We start from the raw sequence: 26,830 nt of genomic DNA, 5'->3' as shown, positions 1-26,830 counted from the left end.
ATATTCTTATATTCTTCTTTATCTTGTGAGAGCCTCATAAGAGAATATTTCATGACATAAAGTAATCAAAAGAAGACTGAGTTAGTGTTATTTTTCCAAATCAGAATGAAATGCTCAGAGCACTAAGTAGAATTTTGTAATCTCTTCTCTTGGTTGGTTGTGGAATTTTCTGATTTATGAATACATACAGTCCTTTGGATAGATGCATCTCCTATCTGAGGTAGAATTTGATATGCCAGTTTGCACTTTACTAGAAAGAGACTATCTTCTTAAAGGATTGATTCCTTTTATAAATAGCAAAATCACTGCTGCATTTGAGTCAGAATAATGCAAAACTAAGTAATTAGACTCTAGAATAGAGTCATTTTCCCAAATTGAGAGTCAGGAACTTTGAAGGGCATTGGATGTACAGGAAGACATGCCTAAACCCAGATACATGACAAACTTTGCTCATATTCTGAATAAATGAAATATATAGCATAGCTTTATGTCAATATTTTGTGTTAAATAACGTAGAAATTTATTTTAGAACACATCTGAATTCTAGTAATATTTTTATCAAATATTGGTTTACTAAAAATAACCCCTTGGCATATCATGGAATCTTATGAAAAGGCCATAGATTTAGAAATAAACGTCTGAGTTTGAGTTCTCTTTTAATTTTAAATACATAAAGTTATATTAATTTATTTGACTTCTCTGAGTTTATTTCATTTTTAAATAATTTCAATACTTGTAAATGACTGTTATTATATGTGTACATGTATTATTTTGTGTTTATGTGAATAGGATGTTTACATTATTTACAATTATACACACATATATATATGAATTATGTAACATATTGTATACTTTTTGTGACATGATACGTTTTACATTAAAAATTGCTTAGGCTGTTATGTATAAGAAAAGAGGGAATGACAAAGAATGTAGAGTCAATGAGAAATTGGGAGTGGATGAAAGAAGTACTTGGGAGGAATACCTGGGACTTTAAATCATTGCTATTTTATTTCTTAAATTCTTTAATGGAAAAATGGATGAGTATTTTGTCTTTGCTATGTAAATGCTATGCATGCATGTGTTTTATGGAGATATATTTCAAAAAAATTAAAAAGGAAAAGAGTGCTTGTAAGCTGCCACAACAGAGTTAAGCATTGGGTAGGAGTCACTAGGGGAGCTTCTCCTAGTGCTGCAAATTTCTCTGGGAAATATTTTCTAAATTTGGAGGGTATGTGTTCCTTTTTCCTATTTTTAAGAAAAACATTTAAATTTGCTGATCAGATTGTAGAAAATGCAAGTCCACTTGTTCAATGAATGCTAAACTACTGCTAGTAGTTTGATTAAACCCTTCATATGATTTCTGATTAAGATAGCTTAAGTAATATTTTGCATATGTACCGTTGAAAAAGATTATAAATATTTTCCCTCTTCATGCTCTCATGTAACCATTTTCTAGACTACTTTTTAAAATCTAAACAATAAAAGAAAGTACAGTAAGTTTAATTTTTAATTTATATTTAATGCATATCAAATGACTTATAGTGAAATTTTTTATCTACCTATTACATACTGCAGAAAATCTTACCAACATTGTCCTAGTAAAATAAAATATTCTTATTACTGTATAGTTTTTTACCAGCTTTATGTTTTTAATAACCAACATCATCAAAGTGTCTAACATATATAGACTGTATCAAATCCAGGTCTGGAAGGAAAATAAATTTCTGACTAAAACGATTAGATTTTAACAGGGGCTCATTAACAATATCAAAATTTATCATTACCACATACTTTTGAAGCAAGGGTCACTGACTTTTATTATTTATTTCTAGTCTGTAATAAAATGCTCTGCTTTTGAAGAAGTTATTTTAGAAGAGTGTTTTTTCCCCGTGTGTAATAAACGATAAAAAAATTAAATTAGCTGATCCACCATTATGTGAAACTTCTCAAATTTGGAGATATAAAAGTACATTATAAAAGTAAACTTGAATGTTCATAATTATAGCTAAGAAAAGTGCAGTCACATAAGTTTCACTGTACCAAGAATAAATCTTTCTCTGGATGATGACTTGAAGGAATCCAGGTTTTTTTAACCTCAGAAGAGGCCTATAATATGTTAGTAAACTTATATTCTATGGTGACACACTGCATTGCCATAGATTAACCCAGCATACTTTAGTCTTGAAGGATTTATTACATTCTGGTCTACTGATCTAAAAGCCAGCAAGGGGACAGATGTGCTGGTGGTCAGGCTGTTTAGAAATATTCCACAAGATCACGAAGTAGGGTGGAGCAAATTTTCTTTTTTCAGAACACAAGTCCAGCCCTGAAAAGACATTTTATAATAAAATCATATTATCCTAGACTCTGATCTACATATATAAAAATACCATCTTATAGCCCTTCTCACAGCTCCAGATGGTCCCACTTAAATTCCCTTATGAGCAGCACTGTACCAACCACTGGACATTGAGCTGTCAGTGCTCCCTCAAATCCTGGTTACTTCTTCCTCCACTTTTTTTGTTTCTTCCCATATTCCTCTCTTTCCATCCATTTAAATCTGGATACTTGAGTCATCCTGTGAGCCAAGAAAAATATTTAAGTCTGCAAAAAGCAAAAATAAACACAAAAGTTAGTGTCCTGTTTAGCATATATTTCATTTCATGAACTCATCAATTGTTACTACTTGCCAAGTTTCGATCTAATGTTTGCTTTGTTGGTAAAGTTAGCAGACAGATTTTCTAGCTAAGTCATAGTAAGTTCCCAGTGGCCCCAAATTCAATATAGGCACAAAGAAACTAGGCGGAAGGGAAAGCTTTGAGTAAGGAAAGAAATAATTATAGTTGAGAGAAAGATCATAGGCAGTATGGCCATGCGAGCTGAGATAAGTTTAAACTTTAATTACTAAGGGAAGGCAATGAAACATTTTAAGCAGAGGACTTACACAAATTGATGTATAGTTTTGAAAGATCATTGTGTTCGCAGTGAGAGAAAATGTTGTAAGGGCATCAGTAGAAGCTGAGAAATCTTGAGGGAAATATTGCAAGAATCTAGGCAAGAAAGAGTAGTTACTGCAGCATGATGGTGGGAACAGGAGAGATGAAGAAGTCAGTTGATTTGGGATATGTTTTCGAGGTTTATCCTGCAAAATTCAACCATGGATTGCTATGGAAGGAAATGGAAAGAGGATAATAAAAGATGACCACTACTTTTCACTTGAACAGCTGAGTGGTACCATTTACTGAGTGCAGGAGCCAAAATAACAACAGGTTTGAGATTGGCGTGAGGATTAGAGTTGTTTTGGGGAAATTATCAATGGTGAGATGACTTCATCACATTCAATGCTCAATCTTTTTCAGTTTTAAAACAACCTAGAAATCCGTCTCAATTTTTGGCCTGTAATTCCTCTCATATGCTTGCAATTATTACTGCAGTACATTTGTTCTCAATGTGTGGCTCCTAAAACAGCAGTATCAGCATGGGTATCACCTGGGACATGGTGAAAATGAAAATTCTCAGGTCCAACCCTAGATATGATTCTGAATCAGAATAGGCCCAGGAATTTTTGTCTTAAAAAACCCTCTAGGTGATTCTGATGTATGGCAAAGTTTGCAAAATCATTGTTTTGGTAGGATGCTCTAGGGCATCCTGATCTCCCCTTCAGGGCTGAGGCCCTGGTTTTCCCAAGTTCTGGTAGAACTGGCAGCAGAGAACTGTGAAGTGAGTCCCTCTCACTGAGGGAAATTGTCTTCAGTGAAAAAGGAACTCAGAGCTACCTGACCCCAACATCACACCTTCTCTACAGAGGCTTCCTATCTCTATGACCTGTAGAAGTAGGGCCTGGTGTAGACCAGTCTTCCTTGCTTCAAGGTGGGGAACTATGAAGAGACATACCATTTTTAGGATTCATGAAAATGTTGCCTACATTCAATCACACTGTGGTTCAGCATCTCCTTTTGTTTAATCCCTGACACCTAACAGGTACTTTTTTCCTATAATAATAATCCTTTTGCATGCAAATATGGGACTTGATTTCTGTTCCTGGGGAATCAGCACTACATAATTACCGGTGACATTCTCTGCCATATATGATAAAACATTCAATATCTGTCTCATTTAGCTGCTATAATATTTTTCTCATATGACTACCATTTGCTCCTTAAAATCACTATTAACTAACATATATATAAACTATATAAAACTATTAACTAAACATGTGTTAATTATATATAACTATATGTATTAACTATGCATAAATATTAATATACATATGTAACTGTACATGTATATTAACTATATGTATATATATTCACTGTACATAACATATATATATTTCCATTCTTTCCTGGATGTTCTTAAGACTTCACCTTGTCAGTGATCTTTCGAGAATTCTTCCCCCCATTCATCCGTTCAATTTTGGTATTACTTTCTTCTTTCTTGTCTTTCCATCTAACTCTTCCTTAAAAAATGTCTTGTACCATATATGTATATCTATTACATATAATATGTAATAGTACATACTATACATTATATATACATACAATCATTATATTATAATCTATATTTAATATATAGATTAATATATATTACATTACCTTGTACATCTAAGAAAACCCTAAAACGTCACATTGTACAACATACAATGTGTACAATTTTTGATTGTCAATCATACCCCAGGAAAGCTGGGGATAAAAAGGCCTTTCATATTCACAGATTCAAAAATGATGGTAAGTTTATACTCCAGAACTCCAGAAGTATATACCCATTCATTTACTAGATGTTTCCAACTGGATGTCCTGACAGTACCTCATAGAGTGGCTTATTCAATTTATATTAAGTTTATCTTATTTGCCAGATATTCAAGTGTGTCAAAAATTCAAAATTGAACATTGTCTACACCCTCAAACTCTGACTTGGTATGAGCAAGGTCATACAGGGGAAAGAATCAAATCATCTGATCTTGAGTGACAGCTGTTTAGATTTAAAACAAATGACAATGCTAGAATCCTGCGTTGATTAGATTACTAGATTTTAAAATAAGTTAAAAAAAAATTGGCAGCTCTTTCCACTGAAGAGAAGACAGCCAGTAACTCCTGGAAAAATTTCTATGTCATGCAGTAAACCTGTTGTAATTTTCAAAATGGTGGTCCAGGTAGACATATTGAGAAAGTTATCTTTAAGCATAGACTTAAAGGATATAGGGAAATTTGCCATATAGCTCCCTAGTGCAAGAGTCTTCCAATCTGAGAAACCAATTAGTGTAAGAACCCTAAGTGTGCACCTGACATGTATGAGGACCAGTAGGAAGGCACTGTGGCCAGATAAAGTGAACAAGTGATAGAGTAGAGGTTGATGGGGTCATAGAGCTACCATGGGACCAGATCTTGGAAAATATTGTGAGCCACTGTAAAGACTTAGATTTTAGAAAAATTGGGAACTATTAAAAGTTGTGAGTATAGGAGTGGTGTAATTTAATTCCTTTAGAAAGGATTACTCTGGATGTTTCAAAAATAGACTATGGAGTTGACAAGATCAGAGCAAGAACCCAGTTAAGAAATTGATACAGTCATCCATAGGGAAATGGTGACAGTGGAGGAGATGAGAAATAGTGTGTAGATATGTTTTCAATATATTTGCTGATGTCTTAGACTTGGAGCAGGTAGGAATCAAAGATGACTCTAAAGTTGCCTACTTACACACCTGGAAAAATGAACCTACTCTAAGGTAGGAATGATTGTGGGTAGAACAGATTATGGCAATAAGATCCTAGGTGCGCTTGGTTATGTTGTTTGAGATATCTTTTAGGAGGTGTTTGAACAGAAGACTGCAGATGAAAAGAAAGGTATAGAGGTTTTTCTTTTTTGTTTATAAAATGAAATGGGTGTGATTACTGAGAATGGGTTGATATACTAAGATAAATAGATACTGAGCCTACAATGTGTCTATATTAAAAGTCATGAATGAAAAGAAGGATGGAGTCAGTAGATTGAGGGGAAATAGCCAAGGTGAGGTAGGAATAAAGCCAAGAGTTTGGTGACACGCAAGCCAAGTAAAAAAAAAAATGTTTACTGAGGGTGATGAGAATAATCAGCTGTGTTAAACTGGGCTGCTTTGTGAAATAAGATTACTTTTTCCTTTGCTACATAACCAAATACCATAAAGTTAGCTATGCGATAATTTATTAAAAGTCCATACAGTATTCCAGAATGTTTAAACTGGGTTCTCTATTCCGGATCTCACAAGGGCCATATCAAGGTGTCAGCTGGGTGCTCTTTCATTTGGAAGCTCAACTTGGGAAAAATCTTCCATGAAGATTGGTTCCAACCCTTAACCCAACAGAGGAATCTATTGTTTTGAAAGCTTCTGTTAGATTATATGGCAGAGACAAGCAATCCCAGAATATTAGAGGCCTACAGCAATACTCAGGTTATATTTGACCATAGGTTGGAGGAGGTGTGTGAAGCTCTTCTGTTCTTGTGCCTTCATTTCAGAAACGAAGTTGCGAGATCAGCTTCTCCTTGGGACATAATGTTCTCATAACAGAGGGAAAAAACAACCACCACAAAAGCAAGGATCCAGTAGAAACACCAATCAGTGGTTTTTAGAACCCCTGTTCAAGCCAGACACACGTTAGTTAAGCTCCTGTTTCGTTGACCATCCCACGCAGAGCCCTTCTATTGTATCTGAAAGAATACAGCTGCCGAGAGAACGTAGCACAAGTACCTGCATTTTGTGGAGATGAATAAAGCTCTTCCAGGGAAGGCGAGGACAAATAATGAAGAATGATAACTTTTTACATCCAATTCAAGACTTATATAAGTTACTTAAGTGTCTTTAAATTGCACAATGCGTCCTCGGTGTATCCTGTGCTAAGTAGCTGTTCAGGTCCCTCTAGTCATAGGATTTCAGACACCAGGCCAGGCGGCCCAATCGGTCAGAAGCCACTGGTACCTTACAGCTCACAGTGCAAGCGAAGGCCGTGGTAAAGAAAGGAGAGTGTACCACTGCTGGCGAATTTTATTCTTTTCCGCCACGCTTTGGAGTGAATTTTCTCCTTCAGAGCCCTGCCTGCCAGCCTCAGGGCCTGCTGTCCTCCGTCCCCCGTGGGCCGGGACCCGCCTGCTCTCCCCGTGCCCCGCCACAGCTTGCTTCTGCAGTTTGCAAAGCGTTACTTTCTAATATATAAATATTGTGACCGCGTTTCTATCAAGATTTTATTTCACTTGGAAAACTGAACTCGTCATCGGTTAAATTGAACCGGTCTCAGGCGATGGGGCAGGAGAGCTGGTGTGATTTGTGGGTTCTGCACTAGGCGGGCAGAGACACCGAGTGAGGGGGGCTTACTCTTCTGCAGCGCTCCTAGTTCGATCTTTTGACTTTTCGATGGAGGAACAGTCTCAGACTTGTTAATGGATAACTATAAATCAGTGAGAAGTTAAAATAAAACAAGGGAAAAAATCATAACTTTTAACCTCTCATATTAAGCATTCTAAGAGCAAAATCAAGTAAACAAGTCAGTTTTGCTTATATTTCGTGAGACATAGTTACAGATTTCACCATATCTCCTTATTTCTTACAAATAAATCTCACACTGATGAAAAGAACACTTTTCTTCTCATTTTTTTTTCTTGCCCAGGTGTTAATGAAGTAAAATAAATACTTTGTTAGGCAATTAAACAATATTTCCCCTAGAGGATGATATCTGAACTAACTGGTTAATTTTCTGAATTTTGATTTCTCTTTGTATGTGTAGGTGTGGCCTGACATTTTTGGCCTAGCCAAAAGTTTTTCTGTGGTTAACTTAACATTTTCTGTTAGAAGATCACTTGGGTTCTGTTGGAAAAACTGTTCAGAGAATGAGGATTTATGCTGTCAATCACTTATATGAAAAACAAGAAGTCTATAAATATTTATAATCAAATATTATGGTGTGCTTGAATGAACTTTAAATCCTTTGTTGAAAAGTTCTGGGAAGAAACTATGTTTAAAAAGCTGAAGAAAACGAAATGAAATACTCACATACACCTTAAACTGTGGATTCCGAAATTCCCTTTCGCTGTACCATCAGCTACTAGTTCATGTCTAACGGGGATTCCATTGGTTGGAGTGACTAAGCCTGGGCTCTACACTAGAGAACGTTGGTGGCTGATTTATCACTACTGCTCTAATCAGAGAGCTGTTTCTTCAGATAAGCTCTCTTGCCTGAAATATCTTCCCTGCTGTGCCACTTCGTTTGATTGAAAAAGCAGCGATCCTTCTTCCATTTTTGTAGTAAAACCAGAAAACTTCCTTTTTGCCCTTCAACAGTCTCTTAAAATATATTTCAATAATTCAGAAGTTTGTAAACTTATAGCAATAGGACATTTTGTCCTTGCAGAAATATGATCTTAGTATGAATTGGAGAATAAAGCCTATTTTTCCAGACTGGTATTTTTGTAGCTCTAGATATTATAGAAATTTGATCTGACTTTTAAGTCACTATTTTACCTTACAGACGGCAATAAAATTCTAATTGCATTCAGAGTTATGCTATTGTATTTCTTAAGAGAATATTTTATGCATGCAACAGAATTATGGTCACCGAAACCGAAGCTCTAAGAGTACAGGTTTTTCATAGTTGGGGCTTTAAAATTTTTGTAGGGTATAATCATTTAATCATATAATTAGACTTTATATTGTGAACAAAATAATCGTGCTCATACTTCCATTGCTAAATGGGAAAATTGTTAAATGCAAATTGAAACTACTTAGAAATATCTAAATAGCTGGAGGAGATTTGTCCTGAGAATGAGTTAGACCTGGGGTAATAAATCTTGCTTATTTTTAAATGTTAAACAGGACCCCCAAAGCACAGTTCAGACTAAGCAACTAAGTTACCTTTGTATGCAGTATGGTGAGGTGCTTCTTTTACTATAAATTCTTTTTTTAACAGGAAAAAAAAGTTTAATGTAAACTAAGCTAAACACAGACAGATGATTTATCTAGCTAATCTTATTCTACAAGTTTCTAGAAAGTTGCTTTAAATATATTATTTTGAATAATTTATTCCTTGTGGATTGAAATTTGTTTTAAGGAGGTGGGTGGCTCAGCGGTTGAGCGCCTGCCTTCGGCCCAGGGCATGATCCTGAGGTCCCGGGATCAAGTCCCACATCAGGCTCTCGGCAGGGAGCATGCTTGTCCCTCTGCCTGTGTCTCTGCCCCTCTCCTTGTATCTCTCATGAATAAATAAATAAAAATTTAAAAAAATAATAAAAGAAATTTGTTTTAAATAATTGTGTCAATCTCATGTAGGGCTGGGAACTGTGGAGAATGGAAGTTGGGTAAAAGTTGAAATTATTTACAGGAGACCTCCTTTAAAATTGCATACGGTCTGACATAATACCTCCTTCTGATGGAAATACTCAGGCGCAGGCTATATTTAAAGAAAATACAGATTTGGAACAGTTTCTTAGGAAATTAAGGTTTTTATAAGAGATTTCATATTTGATGACTTCCAGCTCTTTATGTTGCGTCACAAATACACACCCGTATGTATGCTTATACACGGCAAAAATCAAAGACAGTATTGGTTAGATGGCTCCGGTGTCCCTTGGAGATACTCCCATCATCGTGTATATGTTTTGGTTTGTTTGTTTTGTTTTTTTTTTAGCATTTTCTTTCTGGCAGTACAAGAGGACTCATCTTGTACTCATCTGTGTATTTCCTACCCCACTCCTAGAATTAGTCATTTCTGTAGGTATCTCATGTTTCTTTTATTGGAGAAGGATATTGCAAAACAAAATATGGTTGCCAAGCGTATTCACTGCTGCTGAGCTGGTGTTCCTTCTACACCCTCTCCTATGAGACAGTGAGGAGCTACAGATGTGTATACTAACACGTGCATATACATATACCTGTGAATATTTCTACATGTAGTCATCTGTGTCCATATTAAGCTAAACATGAATTAATACTGAGGTTTCCAATTATAATCCGTTACCATATGGAACATTCTAGCCTATGCTCCTTATTTATATATAACCTCCCACTCTGGCAGTAAGAAGTCTAGGTCTCATCAAAAGCTATCCATTTACTTTTTTTAAAATCTAGGTTGATAAAAAAGCAAAAACAAAAAACATTCCAGGGTTGCGTGAGTGGCTCATTTGCTGCACTTGGCACAGAGTCTGCTCAAGATTCTCTCCCTTGCCCTTCCTCCTGCTTGCATATTCTCTCTCTCTCTAAAATAATAAATACATAAATAACATCTTAAGAAAAAACCCACTCCATAATTACATAATCGTACTTTTTTTTCACACTGAATTTGGAGGATTTCAAAGACATTTTGAGGCTCTATAAAACCTGAATCCTTCATAGACATGTGGTTTTTTTATTCTATATTATTATTCTGACCTCAGATCATGACACTCATTCTTTGTTTTACCCCTAAATATACATTAAGTATCTACTAAGCACAGATGAATGAAAAGAACAATACAGTGTTGTATTATAAGAACTGTATCAGAGGCATATGCATGTGATGCTATATAAGCCTGGGTGCACACACTGATGCCAAAATAGAAAAGGAATAAAAAGGCTTCCTGAAAAGTGATATCCCGAGAGAGTCTTGAATGAGAATGAGGTCCAGCAGCTGAAGGAGATCTTTCTAGGCAGAGTGCAGCATTGTCCTGGACTCAAAGGGAACATGAAATATAGCGGGTTTTAGAGGGTAGGAACAAGCTAACTGTGGCTAACTTTGAAGATGCATATTGCAAGAGGTAGGATATGAATCTGAATTGATGCTTGCACGACAGATAGATCATGAATGGCCTAATACGCCACGTAAACACATTTTTATTTCACTGAAGTAAATTAGTATTTTCTGGATAATTTAAACTGGCACATAGTGGGACCAGCATTGCCTTTCTAAATGGTTACTTTGGTGTCAGAATGAAGGAAAGCCTGGCAGCATAAAACCTGGACTGCAGGTAGTAAAGTGATAGTTCAGGAGATGATGAGATGATCATGATGATGATAAGAATAAAAATAATAGTAAGTAGTATGTAGTCCTTAAATGTGCAAGGCCAAGTTCGAGGTGTTTTATATATTATCAACACATGTAATTCTTACAATAATCCTAGGAAGCCCAAACTGTTATTAATATATGCGTTTTTAATTCTCTTAAGAAATCTATGATAGATTTCTCAGTATTTTCCCCATTATTTCCATTTACAGATGATTAGACTTATATGGAGCAAGTTTTTGAACCCAGTCATTTCAATACAAAGCCCCAATACAACCGAAATATTATAATGCCACTCATAACCTGAGGAACCCCCGAAGGATACCTTAAATTTAGGGGAAAAATTAACGATGAAATTACTCTAATCTATTTTGTTAACTTGTCACCACCACTGCTTTTTAACAGAAGCATGTAATAGGAGGCCTGTAGTTTGCAGGTTTCCTCTTACTCCTCACGGCCACCTCCTGGATCCTCAGCATCTCGCTTTACTGTAACAGGTGCTATGCCTAACTTCTTCGCTTACAGTTCTGCTTCTCGGGACAGACAGTGGCTTGTCCTAGAGGAAATTGGCATAGCATAGTCACCTCAGCCATGCCTATAATTGGATATGTTCCTTCTGTCACATGTGTACGTTAATCATTTCCCCAGACTCATGACTTGGGATATGTGGTCAATCACATGCTTCGAAATCTCATCTCATTCCAAAGTAGAGAGACGGTGGCATCCTTGCTCTCCCTCCCCTGCAGTTTTCTTCCTCCTCTTCAGGAGACAGACCCCTCTCTTTAATGTAGTAGCCATTTTCTTCTCCCCTTTTTCTATCCACGATTAGCTAATACCATTTCCCAGCTCTACCTAATTGCTGTGTGTGTGTGTGTGTGTGTGTGTGTGTGTGTGTAACAGTATACAAATTTCTAACCCGTATTAACTGTGGGAAATATGCTTATCAGTTAGAATGCAGTGCCTTTCTTTTCTTTTATTCATAAAGACTCCATTCATCTCCAGAGTTACCTATGTCAGTACATTCTCCCAAATTTCTTTAGTGAGGTTTTCGTAAGATAGTTAGATAGTTTTGTCATACTCTGTGCTCCATCCTAAGATATACCCAGCCTCCTAATTGTTTTTACTTGTATACATTTAGGTTCACTCTTTGTGCTGTAAAGTTCCATTGATTTTGACAAATGCATAATGTCATATATCCACAATGACAGTGCTACGGAGAATAGTTTCACCATCCTAAAAATAATTCCCTTGTTTTTCACTTTCAATTTACAATAGGCATTTAAGATACAACTATGAATGTTAATTACTTGATAATTATTTTTTGTTGCTAAATAAAAATTTATTTATCCCCTATAAAGATGTATGTAACACAGTTTATTCATTCATCTGTTGAAGGGCATCTTGGCTCTTTCAGTTTTGGGAAATTGTAAATAAGCTGTTAGAAACATTCATGTGCAGATTTTTGTGCCATTTTATTTGTGTACCCAGGAGTGCAATTACAGAATATTAAGATAAGACTATGTCTAACTTTGTAGGAAACTGCCAAACTGTTTTCCAGGGGAGCTATGCCATTTTTCAATCTCACTAGCACTGAATGAGAGTTCCTCTTGCTCCATTTGAAATGATCAGTGTTTTAGATTTTAGCCATTTTAATTGTTGTGTAGAGATACCTCATTTTTGAAAAATTTGAAAATTTGTAATTCCCTGTGACAAATCATATTGATCATCTTTTCATGTACTTATTTGTCATCTTTGTATCTTTTTTTGGTACTCAGAGAGTTGTTTTAGTTGTTAGTGTTCTTATTATTGAATTCTTAAAATTTTAGATCCAAGTCCTTTATCAGAAATGTGTCTTTCAAAAATTTTTTCTCAATACGTGGCTTGTTTCTGTGGATTTCATATTTGAAGAAATTGATTTTTCTATAAATTCTCAATTTTTTAATTGAGATGTGTGTTTGAAATGCATGGAACTGAGGTCTTATTCTATTCTGATGTATAGTGTTCCAAAATATAAGCAGTGATACTCATGGCTTGTGCTCTCTTTTTTTTTCCTCTCTCTCTTCCTCTTTCAACTCAACAGTTTTCAACCATGTGTGTAAGTGAATATTTATGTGTACTTATGCATTTTACCTGTACTGTGAATGAATTGAGTTGCCCTGATAAAAAACAAAACAAAACAAAACAAAACCCAACCAATTTCTTGGTCTTTCTCTTGTGGACATTCAAGAAAAACAAACATATTATAACACCATTAAAGTCCAAAATAAGTAATATATCCTCCATTGCATCAAATTGGAATATAAGCACTAACATGGTACCAGTGATTTTTAATCATCTTACTATCCAGTATGGAAACACTTGTGTATCAGTGTTAGTATATCTTTCTGGCCCAATGTTTCTGTCTGGAAATTATTATTTTTAAAAATATTTTATTTATTTATTCATGAAAGACACACACAGAGAGGCAGAGACACAGGCAGAGGGAGAAGCAGGCTCCATGCAGGAAGCCCGATGTGGGACTCGATACCAGGACCCCGGGATCACTCCCTGAGCCGAAGGCAGATGCTCAAACCCTGAGCCACCCAGGCGTTCCTGGGAATTATTATTGTCTGTTAATTAATTTCAATTATGGCAGTAAAAGAATTATAATCACATTAAATGCTGGTATTTTGATAATTTTCTGAAAAAGAAAAAGAAATGAGTCCAAGATGTTTTTGTACTTCTTGGATTGCATCATTCCTCATTAAAGTTTACTGAAAGAGCTCGTTTGAGGTAGTTTTGATTGTAAATTCCATATGTCAACTTGTAAAGCTTAGTTGCCAAAATATGAAGAATAGAAACAGGAGGGAATGCTTAACGAAGCACAAAACCAGCTAGTCATTGTTGGAAAATCATTGCTGAGTGAAATAGATGTGTAATTATTTTGGTGGGCTGAGAACTTTAGAAAGTGATCTATAATGGATGAATGTAAATTGGTTATAGATAAGTATTATCAATAAAAAAATGGTTGAAGTGGTTGAAAAAAAAAAGATAAGTATATCTAAGGATCTATGTGTATACTTACCATTGTGTAACATTTCTAATAACTTCTGCATAATGGTTTAATGATTGCTGCCATCTAGAATTGGTAAGAATATAAGCTGCTCTACTGGTAGAGCTACCTTCTCTAAAGAGTGACTGGCTCCTTACAAGGCCCCAGACATAATAATTTATATTAGTTACTCTTTTTTTTTTAAGATTTTTAAAATTATTCATGAGAGAGACAGAGGGGCAGAGAAATAGGCAGAAGGAGAAGCAGGCTCCCTGTAGGAACTACATGTGCGACTTGATCTCAGGACCCCAGGATCACGCCCTGGGCTGAAGGCGGATGCTCAACCACTAAACAACCCAGGTGCCTCTATATTAGTTTTTCTGTGAGAAAGAGAGTAATAACAAAGGAATGAAAAGATGCACATTTTCAAGTTCTTATCTGGATTTGCTAAAGTGCATATAGAATCTTTGAGAGTAATGTAGAAATCTATATATTACACAGTGGTGTATAAAGAGTATGTTTGCATCTTAACAGTTGCATAATTTTTTTAGACAAGGGATGACTGTTGTAACTTTGGACTTCAAAAAATTATTATTTTAGTAATTATGATTCTGTACTTGATAAGCTTGAAAATTCTTTGTACTTTTCTATTCAAAAAGATAATAATAGCTTTTATTAGTGTAAGATCAAAAAATTCCTATATAAATGAAATATTTTATATCCCTATATCACAAGGATTTATCCTCTAAAAATTTAAGTCGTTTAATTAATATTATAAATCCACATAAATGGAAACTGCAGTATGATGAGGTAGTTCTCACTGTGAGGAACCAAAGCCATTAGAGCAGAATTGAACAGACAGCTAGACAGGACACATGGAAAGGGGACATGATCACCCCTCTTTTAATGGAATCATCCCTCATTAATATTGGAATTAATTGGAGTGATTAAATTAATTTTCTTTAAAGATTTTATTTATTTATTCATGAGAGACACAGAGAGAGTGAGAGAGAGAGAGAGAGAGAGAGAGGCAGAGACACAGGCAGAGGGAGAAGCAGGCTCCCTGCAGGGAGCCCAATGTGGGACTCGATCTTGGGTCTCCAGGATCACGCCCTGGGCCAAAGGCAGGCGCTAAACCGCTGAGCCACCCAGGCATCTCAATTGAATTAATTTTATTCTTCTTCACATATTCTAAAATAATCACAAATTGTAGCCTTATTTTTCTATTCAGTGTGTGTTTTAGTGGTTTTAATGCTTCCACCTCTATTTTACCTCTTATTAAACACTACTATTGGGAGTTTATGAGATCTGTGATCACAGTCCTTTGTTGTCACTCAGCATATGATCTTGCCTTACATACCCTATGAGTCTCAGTTTTCTCATATGTGAAATCATATGACAAAATTGATTTCAATTTTTCTCATGAAAAACATTCTTATTAAGAGTTATGCACATTAAATGAGATAATCCTAAATGAACAGTTAACATGGTGATCAGCAGGTAGGAAGAAACAAGTAAGGGTCGCTCTTACCAGTAGTATTATGAATTGAGATGGTATGTGACTATGTTGTCAGTTTTCACAGAATACCCTCAAATAAGTGAACATTTCTTCTACTTGAACCCCAAATCCAAACTTAAGCAGCTTTCCAGCAAGTAGGAGCCCTGTCCCATTCTCAAAGGATGTAAACATCAATTTGAAGAGCGTTGAACTTCGACTTTTCCAGTCTAATTGTTGAGGTACCTCTGCTGAATAACTGAATGAAGAAACTTAATTGTTTAGAATTTTCACTTTCCTCTTACAAAAATGCTTTAAGAAACATTTGTTTTTTATATGTAGAATTATTCCTACACTGTACTGAATTAAAGAAACTGTCACGTTATTTTTATTAAGTCAAGGAGTTATTGAGTGTCTATGATAAATATTTTGTACTCCACATTGTAAAATGCTCAAATAAAGGTATACAGCAAAGAAATTTTTTTTCAATCTATCTATAAAGCCACATAATTTTACAAATTGCAGTAAGTCTCTATCAAAATACTTCTTAGGGCTAGTGGCGTAGATTTCTTACTATTAAATCAGAAAAAGACACCTCAGTGTCTGGATGAGGTTACAATATATATTTAAATTATCCCCTTCCATATTTCCTTTTTTCTTGCAAATGTTTCTTGGCACAATTTTCTGTGAACTCATTAATATCAACTAACTATACACCAAACCTGCACTTTGCTTATGTGTAATTTAAGTGATTTAATTTTTTAAAGCATAAAAAAATTCTGGTTTTTAGTGGTCCTCACTAATACTTACGTGCAGGCTATGATTTAAAAGGCAAAGGGTAAGGTCAAAACAGTTGCTGAGAATGTGTAAAGCATTGGGGATGTTACAGGCAAGGACATAGCAGAGAACAGCAGAAGGGAACGGTGGCTTTGCTGTGCTCTAGGGCTGCCGTCCAGGTCGGCCGCTATTAGCATCATACATACATACACACGTACACACATACATACGTGCATGTATATGTATGTGTGCGTGTGCCTGAAATTTCAGTAAGAACTTGGTTCTTCCTCTAAAATTTTGAAAGGAGAAGCAACCCTTTCTAAGATTTTAAAGTTAGAGTCAAGTTCTTATAGAAATTTTACGACTAATTTTTTTATTAACTATTATAGCTCTAACTAGTTCTCTGCTGCAACATCTCCTTCTTCCCAAGAAGCTAACAGCCCTGCTAAATCCTCCAATAAACTTAGATAATTTAGCAATAAAGGTCATGGAAGCAAATAAGTGTGTTTACAGAAGGAGTGATTAGGCCATACTATTGGAAAAAATATTTAGAATAAAATCCTTGACATACTCATCAGTATAGTAAATGATAAAGTAAATCACTTCTTTTAGATAGCTTAGAATATTTAGATAATTTCAAAAATGCCAATGGTAACTATAACAAACATCATCTACTTTTATAGTTGACTTCTCTTTTGCTCCAGTGTTTGGAGCTTTATATAATAAAAATACTTTTAGTGCACCTCTGAGCATTAATTTAGAACCATTACTGTATGTGTGTGGTTCTTTCCATTGCACGTTATGAGGACATGTTTAAAGTATCTTATTACTTTCCTTCATGTTTAACAGGAACTATTATTATTTTGTGGCCATAATTTAGAAACTCCATGACAAACTAGTTAGTATTAGTCTGGCAGTTGAAAAGTATTAATTGAAGTTATTAAATGTCAGGTTATTCTTTTACAAAACATAAAGCTATCAATATCATAGTTTTTTATTATTAGAAACACATACCGCTTAAACTATCACTTTTGTATTCTACTTTTAATAAGATGGCAATAATTTATTTTCTTTTTATAATAAATATATAATATTAACTTAATACCAACCTATGCCATGGCACCAAGTTAAGTGATTGTGGGAAAATACTGGATTTATTTGAAAGATAATGAAGTGTAGTGGAAAGAACACAGACTGACTGTCAGTAGACATATCTGTAGGCCAGGATCTGCTCAAACTAGCTGTATAACTGTCGATAAGATATTTGGCATTTTGGGCTCTTAGTTTCCTCAACTATAAAATGAAATTTTAGAAAAATGAATAAATCTCTTTATGTTCTCTACTGCCACCTTTAGTTGGATTACAAAGACAAAAATATACATAAAAAGAAAGAAATTGATAGACATGTCTGTTATGTTATGAAACAGGGGTGTTAGATAATTGTTTAATTTATTTTTTATAAGACAGTATTGCTATTTTTAAAAATCTTATATGTATTTAGGGAAGAATAAAAAAATAGCAGAATGGATGGAAAGCAGAATGGAGCATTTTAGAATATAGAGAGTGGTAAAAGATACAATAGACTTACAGAAAGGAAATCTAAATATGAGAGTATAATCATAAGGAAAAATGAGAAGACTGAACATAAACTGAAAATAAACATCTTTCAATCCTGTATATTTCTCCTTGAGTGAAAAAACACCTCTACTGTCCCACTACCATCACTACTACCATGGATCTGCAATTTCCACTTGCTGTTCTTCTCAGGTGTTATTTTAAATTTTGTGTCAAATATAAATATTTATAAAGTTCTTCCTGACAAAATGTCAGAGTAAAATTTAAATTTCAATTATAAACTATATAGCTTTGAGAATGGCATTAAGATGGCTTCATTAGAAATATTTTAAGCAATGACCACCATCAAAGGAAGAAAATAAATAATGTTTACCAGAATACCATGGACTTCATAATGTATAAGGAAAGCTAAAACAGGATGGATGTAGTGTGAGATTTATTCATTCATTTCAACTAATAATTATTTGGCACTTAGAGTGTACAAAATGTCACTTGTTAGAGGTAACGCAGGAAAGCATTATCCCCGTGCTGAATGAATTAGTAATTTCTGCTTCACTAAATCAAATCTTGAGTAGAACCACTTTTGAAGAAATTTGAAAATGGACAAAGAATGAACTTCAGAGTTGAGGCATTGCTTCTGCCTCTAGGTAGGCATGTGTGTTTGCATATGCATGAAAAGGAGAGAGAAAAAAAAAGGAGAGAGAGAGAGAGAGAGAGAGAGAGAAACGGGGAAATGGGAGGAGACAGAGAGAGAACCTAATCAGACTTGTCTTGGTGTTGCAAGTTGTTATTGTGTAAAATGACATCCTTTGAAGTGTAGAAGTCATAATCCTATTTAATTTCCTCATTGACTGAAGGGCTGCAAAGTGGGACAAAATAGGTGTCACATTCAGTCTTTAGTGAGGGAGGAAGAAAGTCATCAAACATTAGCTACCCTCTAGGAATGCTAGTGTTGACATGTTTCTGACTTTGGTCAGAATTTGAAAAGGAAGAGAAAAGTGAAATCTAAAAAAGAAGGATGCAAAATCATGTTGGATCTCGATATCATTAAAGAACAAACAGCACATTCCAAATATATTCTACCCACATTAAAAACAAATATATGGGGATAGATACCAAATTGATAATCCTGGTTACTTTAGAAGGTGGAATTAAATATGTATGGGAGATATGTTTTTGTACACATCTCTAAACTATTTTGACTGTTAATAAAACTGTAATGTTTGCATAAAAGGAATAATGCCCTGGAGAAAAGGACCAGTAATAACATACTCTGGCATTGTTCACCCACAGCTTAACAGTGTACAAAAAACAAAAACAAATGTGTGGTTTGGGTTTTTAGCAATAGTTTTCCCTTTCTGGTTTTCTTGTTTGCTTGGTAGTTTGCTGTTGTTGTTAGGACAGTATTACAAGGGGGTGTGGGCAGTGGAACAAGAAGATGCTTTGAAGCAGTTCTTCGCTGAGCTTTCCACTTTTGGCCAGGGGCTAAGTCAACCAACAGACATGACCGTCTTCTGCTTTAAGTCCTAATTACAAGTGCAGGGTTAGGGCAGGCTGTAGGCTGAGAGACAGCACCCTGTGGTTGGTTGGTACCAAAGCACAAAAAATTTTAGTCATTGGCACATTGTTTTTCATAACTATAAGAAATATTTACTTAATGTCTATAGTAGAGCAAGCAATTAACTTAAGGTCCTAGGAAAATAGATTTTAATTTCACGAACACTTGTCTTCAAAGAGCTCACAACTCCCTGGGCAGAGATACTGTCATAAACAATCCACTGTAATACAGTGTGATAGGACTATTATAAAAGTATGTAAAAACATAAGTGATGGTACAGGATCTCTCCATGAAATTACTCAAGAAAGGCTACTTACAGTGAAATTTGAGCTGGATCTTTAAAAATGTTTGCTAGGTGGATTGAAGTTTGCAGAAAGGCATTTGTTACTGGCAGAGAACATTACATCTGACAAACCACAGAGGAATTTATAAAAATGACAATTATGGAAAGCTGAAAATTCAGTTACTTTTCCAAATTATAGGGGGAAAAGCAGGGAGCAGTTGGATATGTGACTGAGGACGAGATGTGGGAATGAGAACTCTTGAGCCCTGAAAAGGCTTGAGTTTTCTCCAATGGGTCATGGAGAACCATGGAAGCACTTGAACCAAGTATATAACAAACCAAAGATCAGACTTTCCCTCTTTGGCATTGTTCATTTTCCATTTTTAAAGATTGAGGCATGTGGTTCTTTCCAAAAAGAGACAAGTATCCTTTAAAAAGGCATTTTATTAATTAAAATAGAGTCAAATTTTATTTTCGTAAATAGTAACAGAAGAGGAAAAATGAACGTTCAAAGGGAAGGCTAACCATATAATGAAGAATGAGTCCGGCACGCCCGTGGACTGCCATCAAACGAAGCAGCCATTGTTCCTATAATTTTTACTTCTAGACATATTGTCGGGGAGGGGGGAAAGTCAATATATTTTATAAGCAATGTAGATAATAAAATGGGTGGCTATTTAAACAACTTAGAGACCAGTGAACAGTTCTTAAGTCATTTTTCCGAAAAGACTATTTAGTGTTACCGCTTTATTTATAATTATTTCATGAATGGTATATTCCTTTAGGGGATTAGCTCAGAATTTTACAAATATCATGGCACTCAAATGCTGTACTTTGGGTTTTTGTTTGAATTGAGTTGTGTGTGGTCCTACACACAACTGGGATCATTGGCAGCTAATCCTCCTGTCTCCCAGAGAACAGAATTCCCATTGTTGCAGTTCTTCACTGGAAACAGCTGGGCTACCTTTCCTGGGTTAGTTGGCAGGATGGGCAGCTGCAGTCCCCAAATCACACAAATCAGCCAGTGAAGCTTATTTTGATTGCTAACTTCTGTTACATCAAGATACTTTTTAAAAATCTGTTTTTCTCTATGTTGCAGTAGATTCTTTCCATGCACTGCTTCACCCAGCAAAATGTTTGGGCTATGGGTCCTCCATTTCCACTGTAAAGATTCAAGCCTTTCCCAACTCTGGAAAAAATTACCCTCACATTTGTTGCTACATTTTGAATGGGAGAAAATCCTTTATTTCTTCTTTTTAGTTGTATTCATAGTTCCTCCTACAGTAGTTGTGGCATTTCAGCGTATATTTCAACACACCCTGAAAGTATGTACTGTGAGTCTGGAGCAGTTTGGGGCATATGGAAATGTGTGCTTCCTTTGCTATGGAGGAAGATTCTCCACGGATGAGCTTTCTTCTGTGAGATGAGAGAATTGCATTTTTAGTATCAGCTTGAGGTAGGAAGGGATGGAGACATAAATAAACTTTAAAAGAAAATAAGTCATACAGAGTGTAATCAATTTTTAGATTGTCTCAAGATATATTTAATATTTTGAGCATAAATTTGTCCAAACTCATCTAATGTACAACACCAAGAATGAACCCTAAGGTATATTATGGACTTTGGGAGACAGTGATGTATCAGTGTATGCTTATTTATGATAAAATGATCATCATTCTGGTGGTGGAGGCTATGCCAGTTTGTGGGCATGAGACATGTGGGAAACCTCGGTACCTTCCTTTCAATTTTGTTGTAAACCTGAAACTGCACCCTCAAAAAAGTCTTTAAAGAATATATTGAACAGAATAAAAATAAAAATCTGTACGATATGGCTAAAATAGTGCTAACAATAGAAGAAGAGAAAAAGTCCCTAACAATTTTACCTCCCAAGAAACTAGAAACTAGAAAAGGAGCAAAATAAACCCAATGCAAGCAGAAGGAAGGAAATAATGAGGAACAGAAATGAATGAAATTGACCCCCCAGCCCGTAATAGAGAAAATCAATAAATCAAAGAGCTGGTTCTTTGAAAAGATTGCTTCAATGGGCAAAACACTGCCAACATGAACATAAGAAAAAGGGAGAAGTCATCATTACTCACCTCTGGAATGAAATAGGGGTATCATTGCAGACACACTACAGATAACAAAGGATAAGTGTATACTCTGAACAACTCTACACACATTAATTGGATAACTCAGATGAAATGAACCAACTCCTCAAAAAGTATAAACTACCACAACTCATCTAATATGAAATGGGTGGTTTCAATAGCCCTATAATTATTGATAAAATTGAAATTTGCATGTAAAAATCACCTGTAAAATAAATCTTCAAACCCAAGTAGTTTCATGAGAGAATTCTACTTAATATTTTAAAAATATACCACTCTGCTCAAAACCCTCCTTGATGTCCCATTTCACTCAGAGTGGAAGCCAATGTTTTTCTATGACTACCAGGGTGTACATGATAAGGTTCCAAATTACTCTGTGAACTCACTCTCCATCACTCCACTCTTTCTTCCCACACATCTGATCATACATCTAATCAAATGCATCTCTTCGTTCCACAAACACGAGCACACCAGGCCCACTCCCCCTACGGCGGTGATGTACTATGCTGCAAGCTCTGGGTGGTATCTATATGAGTCAGCTCGGGCTGTCATAACAAAATATCACAGATAGGGTGGCTTAAGAAACAGAAATTTACTTCTCACAGTTTGTAGGCCGGGAAGTCCACAATCAAGGTGCCAGCTGACTTGGTTCCTGGTGGGAGCTCTCTTCCTGGCTTGCAGGTGAACACCTCCTGACTTTGGCCTCCATTGCAGACAGAGAGCAAGCAAGCTTTCTGTATCTCTTCTTATATAGGCACTGACTTAATGGGACCAGAGCCTCAACTCATAACTGCATGTAATTTCCTCTCAAAGGCCTCACTTCCAAATACCATTACTTTGGGGTCTAGGGCTTCAACATATAAATTTGTGGGGTCACAAAATTTCAGTCCATAATAATACCCATATAATTTATCTCCTTACTTTTAGGTCTTGAATCAAATGTCACCTTTTCAGGCCTTACCATATAACTCTGTAATATCCATTTTAATATTTTCCTCCTATGCTAAACCTTTTCTTTTATACTTGTCACATCATATACATAGAATTGACTTATTTTTCTTTTGTCTGACTCCTTCACTACAGCATAAACTCCAGGTACTAAGATATTTTTAGTGTGTTTTTACTTTTTTCAACACTATCCTTATTGCCTAGTAGAGCCCCTAGCATGTATTAGGCACTCAATAAAATGTTCAATAAATGAACTCCATTAATAATCATATTTCTGATCTATCATTTCATCAGCCTAATTGTGAAAGTTTGGAAGAATGCATGAAGTTGAAAGTAGTTGAACTTAGATTTAATTATTTTTAAATCTGAGGTTAATTGTTCACAGTGAGTCTGTCTGTTTGTTTTGTTTCATTTTTAGAGAAGGAGAGAGAGAAAAAGAGGGGGGCATAGGGAAAAGAAGAGAGATTATTTTTTTTCCTTTTTTTTAAAGATTTATTATTTGAGAGTGTGTGAGTGAGGGGTGGGACAGACAGAGAGAGAGAGACTCCCTGCTGGGCTCTATCCCAGGACCCTGAGATCATGACATAAGCTGAAGCTGAGTCCAATGCTTAACCAGCTGAGCCACCCAGGTGCCCCAAGAGGGAGTCTTAAGCAGGTTCCAGGCCCAGCACAGAGTCCCACACCAGGTTCAATCCTAGATGCTGCAATCATGGCCTGAGTCGAAACCAAGAGTTGGAGGCTTAACCAACTGAGCCACCCAGGTGCCCCAGTTGAATTTAGATTTTAAAAATTAGGGCAGCCCAGGTGGCTCAGCGGTTTATTGCCAGGGCCTGGTCCTGGAGACCCGGGATCGAGTCCCATGTTGGGCTCCCTACAGGGAGCCTGCTTCTCCCTTTGCCTGTGTCTCTGCCTCTCTCTCTGTGTGTCTCTCATGAATAAATAAATAAAATCTTTAAAAAAATTATAATGTTTCTGAAAACTCCCTGTGAAATTTTAAAATGTATGAGAGCCTATTTCTACCATACTCTATTGCTTTGACTAGTTTTCTCTCTCAGTTTTTTCCTCTTTATCACTTTAGAGTTTCATTTCCATCTTGTAATACATTTAATTTTTCTTATTTTATTTAATTACCATTTCTACTGTTTTATAGAGTCCTTATAAATTATTTAGTCATCTTAGCACTCGTTAACATTTTAAATCTTTGATTAAGAAATAGACTAGAAATCCATTTTTAATTAAATATTCAATGATATAATTTATGAATATTGTGTTCTCATTAAATTCAAAGTAGGTAAATTATGTTTGACATTTTAAAAACGGTAGAATAGATAAGTATAACTTTAAAATTTTAGAACATTCATAAGTATATCAGATTCTTATATCACCTACCTCTCATTTGCCAGAGCCAACACACACACACAAAAACATAATATTCATTTCCTTGCTGAAAAAATAATTTTAATTTAAGATGATCACTGGAAATGTATACCTGGGCATAGGAAGATCTCTCTATATAATATGTAATTAAACTTACATAAAACATAACTATAATTTTGCTAGACCTGTGTAAATGAAGCCTAGATTAAAATCAATTGAAATAATTGTAGGATGTGTTTATGTTGGGAACAATGAAATCTACCAGTTTAGTGGATTCTTGTATCCTGATTATTCATACATTTACATTCTCTTTAAGCCATGTTTGTGGAGTTTATAGCTGTCAAAATTATCTATAATTTTCTTACTTAGATTCACGTAGTAAAACAATTTGAAAGCTGCCAATTGTGCACATTATTAAACAGCATGCATGTCAAACTCTGATTTTTTATTTTCCTGATTATTTCTACTTTGAGAATTCCATTATAACAGTCCATCAGCAGTCGTTTGGGGTTTATTTTAAACTACATATGGTACCAGCTATAATTAGTATTTGGAAAGGATCATAAAATAGTTCCACAGGGCTTTTTTTCCTTTTTATGAATTTTCTGAATATATTTTACCGATAGCCAAAGAGGCAAATCAATTTTATTGGATTTACCTTTATGTTATTGAGTATTTAGTGTTCACACTCTGAGTACAATAACATATAATCGTTGCATATTGTAATATCATTGTTTCCCTATTTGGAATGATGTACTTACTATATATATATATATCACAGCATATAACAGATAAATGTTAACCCCTATTAATTACAAATGTGAATACTGTATAAAGGCTCTGCAGTCTGGTTTCATGGAATCAGAATGCCAAATTTTGTTCACCTGCATTTACAGGGGGCTATTTTTACTCCTATTTCTTGGGTAAACCGTAGCATTTAGGCCTGAGGCAAGCAGCATACATTTCATGGTTTTGACCACAGAGATTAATTTAGGGAAGGGAATATGACTAAAGTGAAAAACAGTATTATCTTCAATACATGGGGGTGGGGGGGTCGGGGGGAGATGTTCTCTTTTTATTGGATATGAATGAGGAGGAATGCAGGTGCACTCCTAGAGTTGCTTGCAGTTATTTTGTGCTCATGTGGTCACACTGAGAACGGCACCCACACAGAGCTAAAAGATCAGAGGCAAGCCTTGGGCACATTTTTTAAGTCCTTGTCATGTTGAACTCAAAGCCATCCCTGGACTATTCAAATGCATAAGATAATCACATTCCTTTATTTGACACCTCTGTTGGTATCATTGTATATTTGCAACCAAAAAATTTATAAGATTATATGCACTGGATTGTACACACTGGATTCACTGGTTCTCAATCCTGACAGTTCATTAAAATCACCTAGGAGGTTTTTAAACAATGGTGATGCTCAATTCCCACTCAATCATATTACACCGGAATTCCTGGGTTGTGTCATGGGCATGAGTGTTTTTTTTTTTTTTTTTTAAGATTTTATTTATTTATTCAACAGAGACACAAAGAGACACAACAGAGACAGGCGGAGGGAGAAGCAGGCTCCTTGCGGGGGTCCTGGGATCATGACCCGAGCCAAAGGCAAATGCTCACCAGTGAGCCACCCAGGTGCCCTTGTTTTGTTTTGTTTTGCTTTTGTAGGAGCTCCTCAGGTAAATGTAATGTAACAAGGTTTCAGAACCACTGATTTGGATGGAAACTACGGGTCACTTAATCCAGGAAAAGAGAGGTTAATTGTGAACAATTAACCTCAGATTTATAAGTTATACATAATTATTACATTACTATTTCAGAACTGAGAAGGGATAAAGGAAATGCGAGTCTTACTTTAACAGAAGAGGAGATTAAGATACATCCATTAGGCTCTGTACCTGGTCAAATAACAAGCGTGTAGTCCTTGCGGAGGTGACGGCTCCCAGGACTCCTAGCACGGCTCGGAGGGCCGCACGTGAAGGGTCGTCAAGGGCGCGCGTCCCCGCGCTTTTGACTGCGGAACGTCGGGGACTCCCAGCGCCTCCGCCTTCCGTCTGCTGTGACGCCTTCACCTAAGAGGACCTGTAGATTTTGATGAACTTGTTCATGACGTCTGTGACTACGATCAGGGACAGAGGTCCTCACCGCCCCAAGGAGTCCGCGGGCCAGGCGGCGGGTGTGGACGCGGCCCCGAGTGGTGCCTCCGCTCAGCCGCCCGCCCTGCTTCGGCCCCGGAGACCCGAGGGCGGCGGGGCCTGGACCCGGGGCTCGGCGGCTGCGCGAGGACAGCGCCCCGGGGCGGGGGAGGGGGCGGGAGGGGGCAGGAGGGCCCGGGGGGCGGGGGAGGCAGGGGCGGGGGCCCGGAGAGCTCGAGCTCCCAGGCCAAGAGCCGCCTCCTTAGGGTGGGAGCCGAGACCCTGGGCGGGGAGCGTGCAGGCCTGAGCTCGCGCTCCGGACCCGCGGGCTACCTGGCGGGCGGGCTGCTCTGCGGAGGCCGCGGCAGGCCTTGCCCGGACTCCGTTTCTGTTCCGGTAATAAAAGGCATTGATGCTTTGCTTACTTTATCTACCATCCATCTATCTGTCTATCTACCTATCTATCTATCTATCTATCTATCTATCTATCTATCTATCTATAACAGCACGAGAGTGTGCGTGCAAGAGCGGGGGG

General features: G+C 36.4%; 1 long non-coding RNA gene across 1 annotated transcript; it reads right to left on the bottom strand.

The window, feature by feature from the left end:
• Window positions 1-1,609: 1,609 nt before the first annotated feature.
• On the bottom strand, window positions 1,610-26,285 carry LOC111090805. The gene is made up of 4 exons (XR_005372921.1): window positions 26,059-26,285; window positions 2,945-3,050; window positions 2,461-2,604; window positions 1,610-2,326 (listed from the first exon to the last, which is right to left on the bottom strand). It is a non-coding gene; the product is annotated as an uncharacterized LOC111090805 (long non-coding RNA).
• Between the last annotated feature and the right edge of the window lie 545 nt (window positions 26,286-26,830).

Source organism: Canis lupus, chromosome 18 (genome assembly GCF_011100685.1).
Source record: "Canis lupus familiaris isolate Mischka breed German Shepherd chromosome 18, alternate assembly UU_Cfam_GSD_1.0, whole genome shotgun sequence".
NCBI classification, from domain to species: Eukaryota; Metazoa; Chordata; class Mammalia; order Carnivora; family Canidae; genus Canis; species Canis lupus.
Note: the sequence above shows the minus strand (reverse complement) of the source record. Positions and strands in the feature narration are given on the sequence as shown.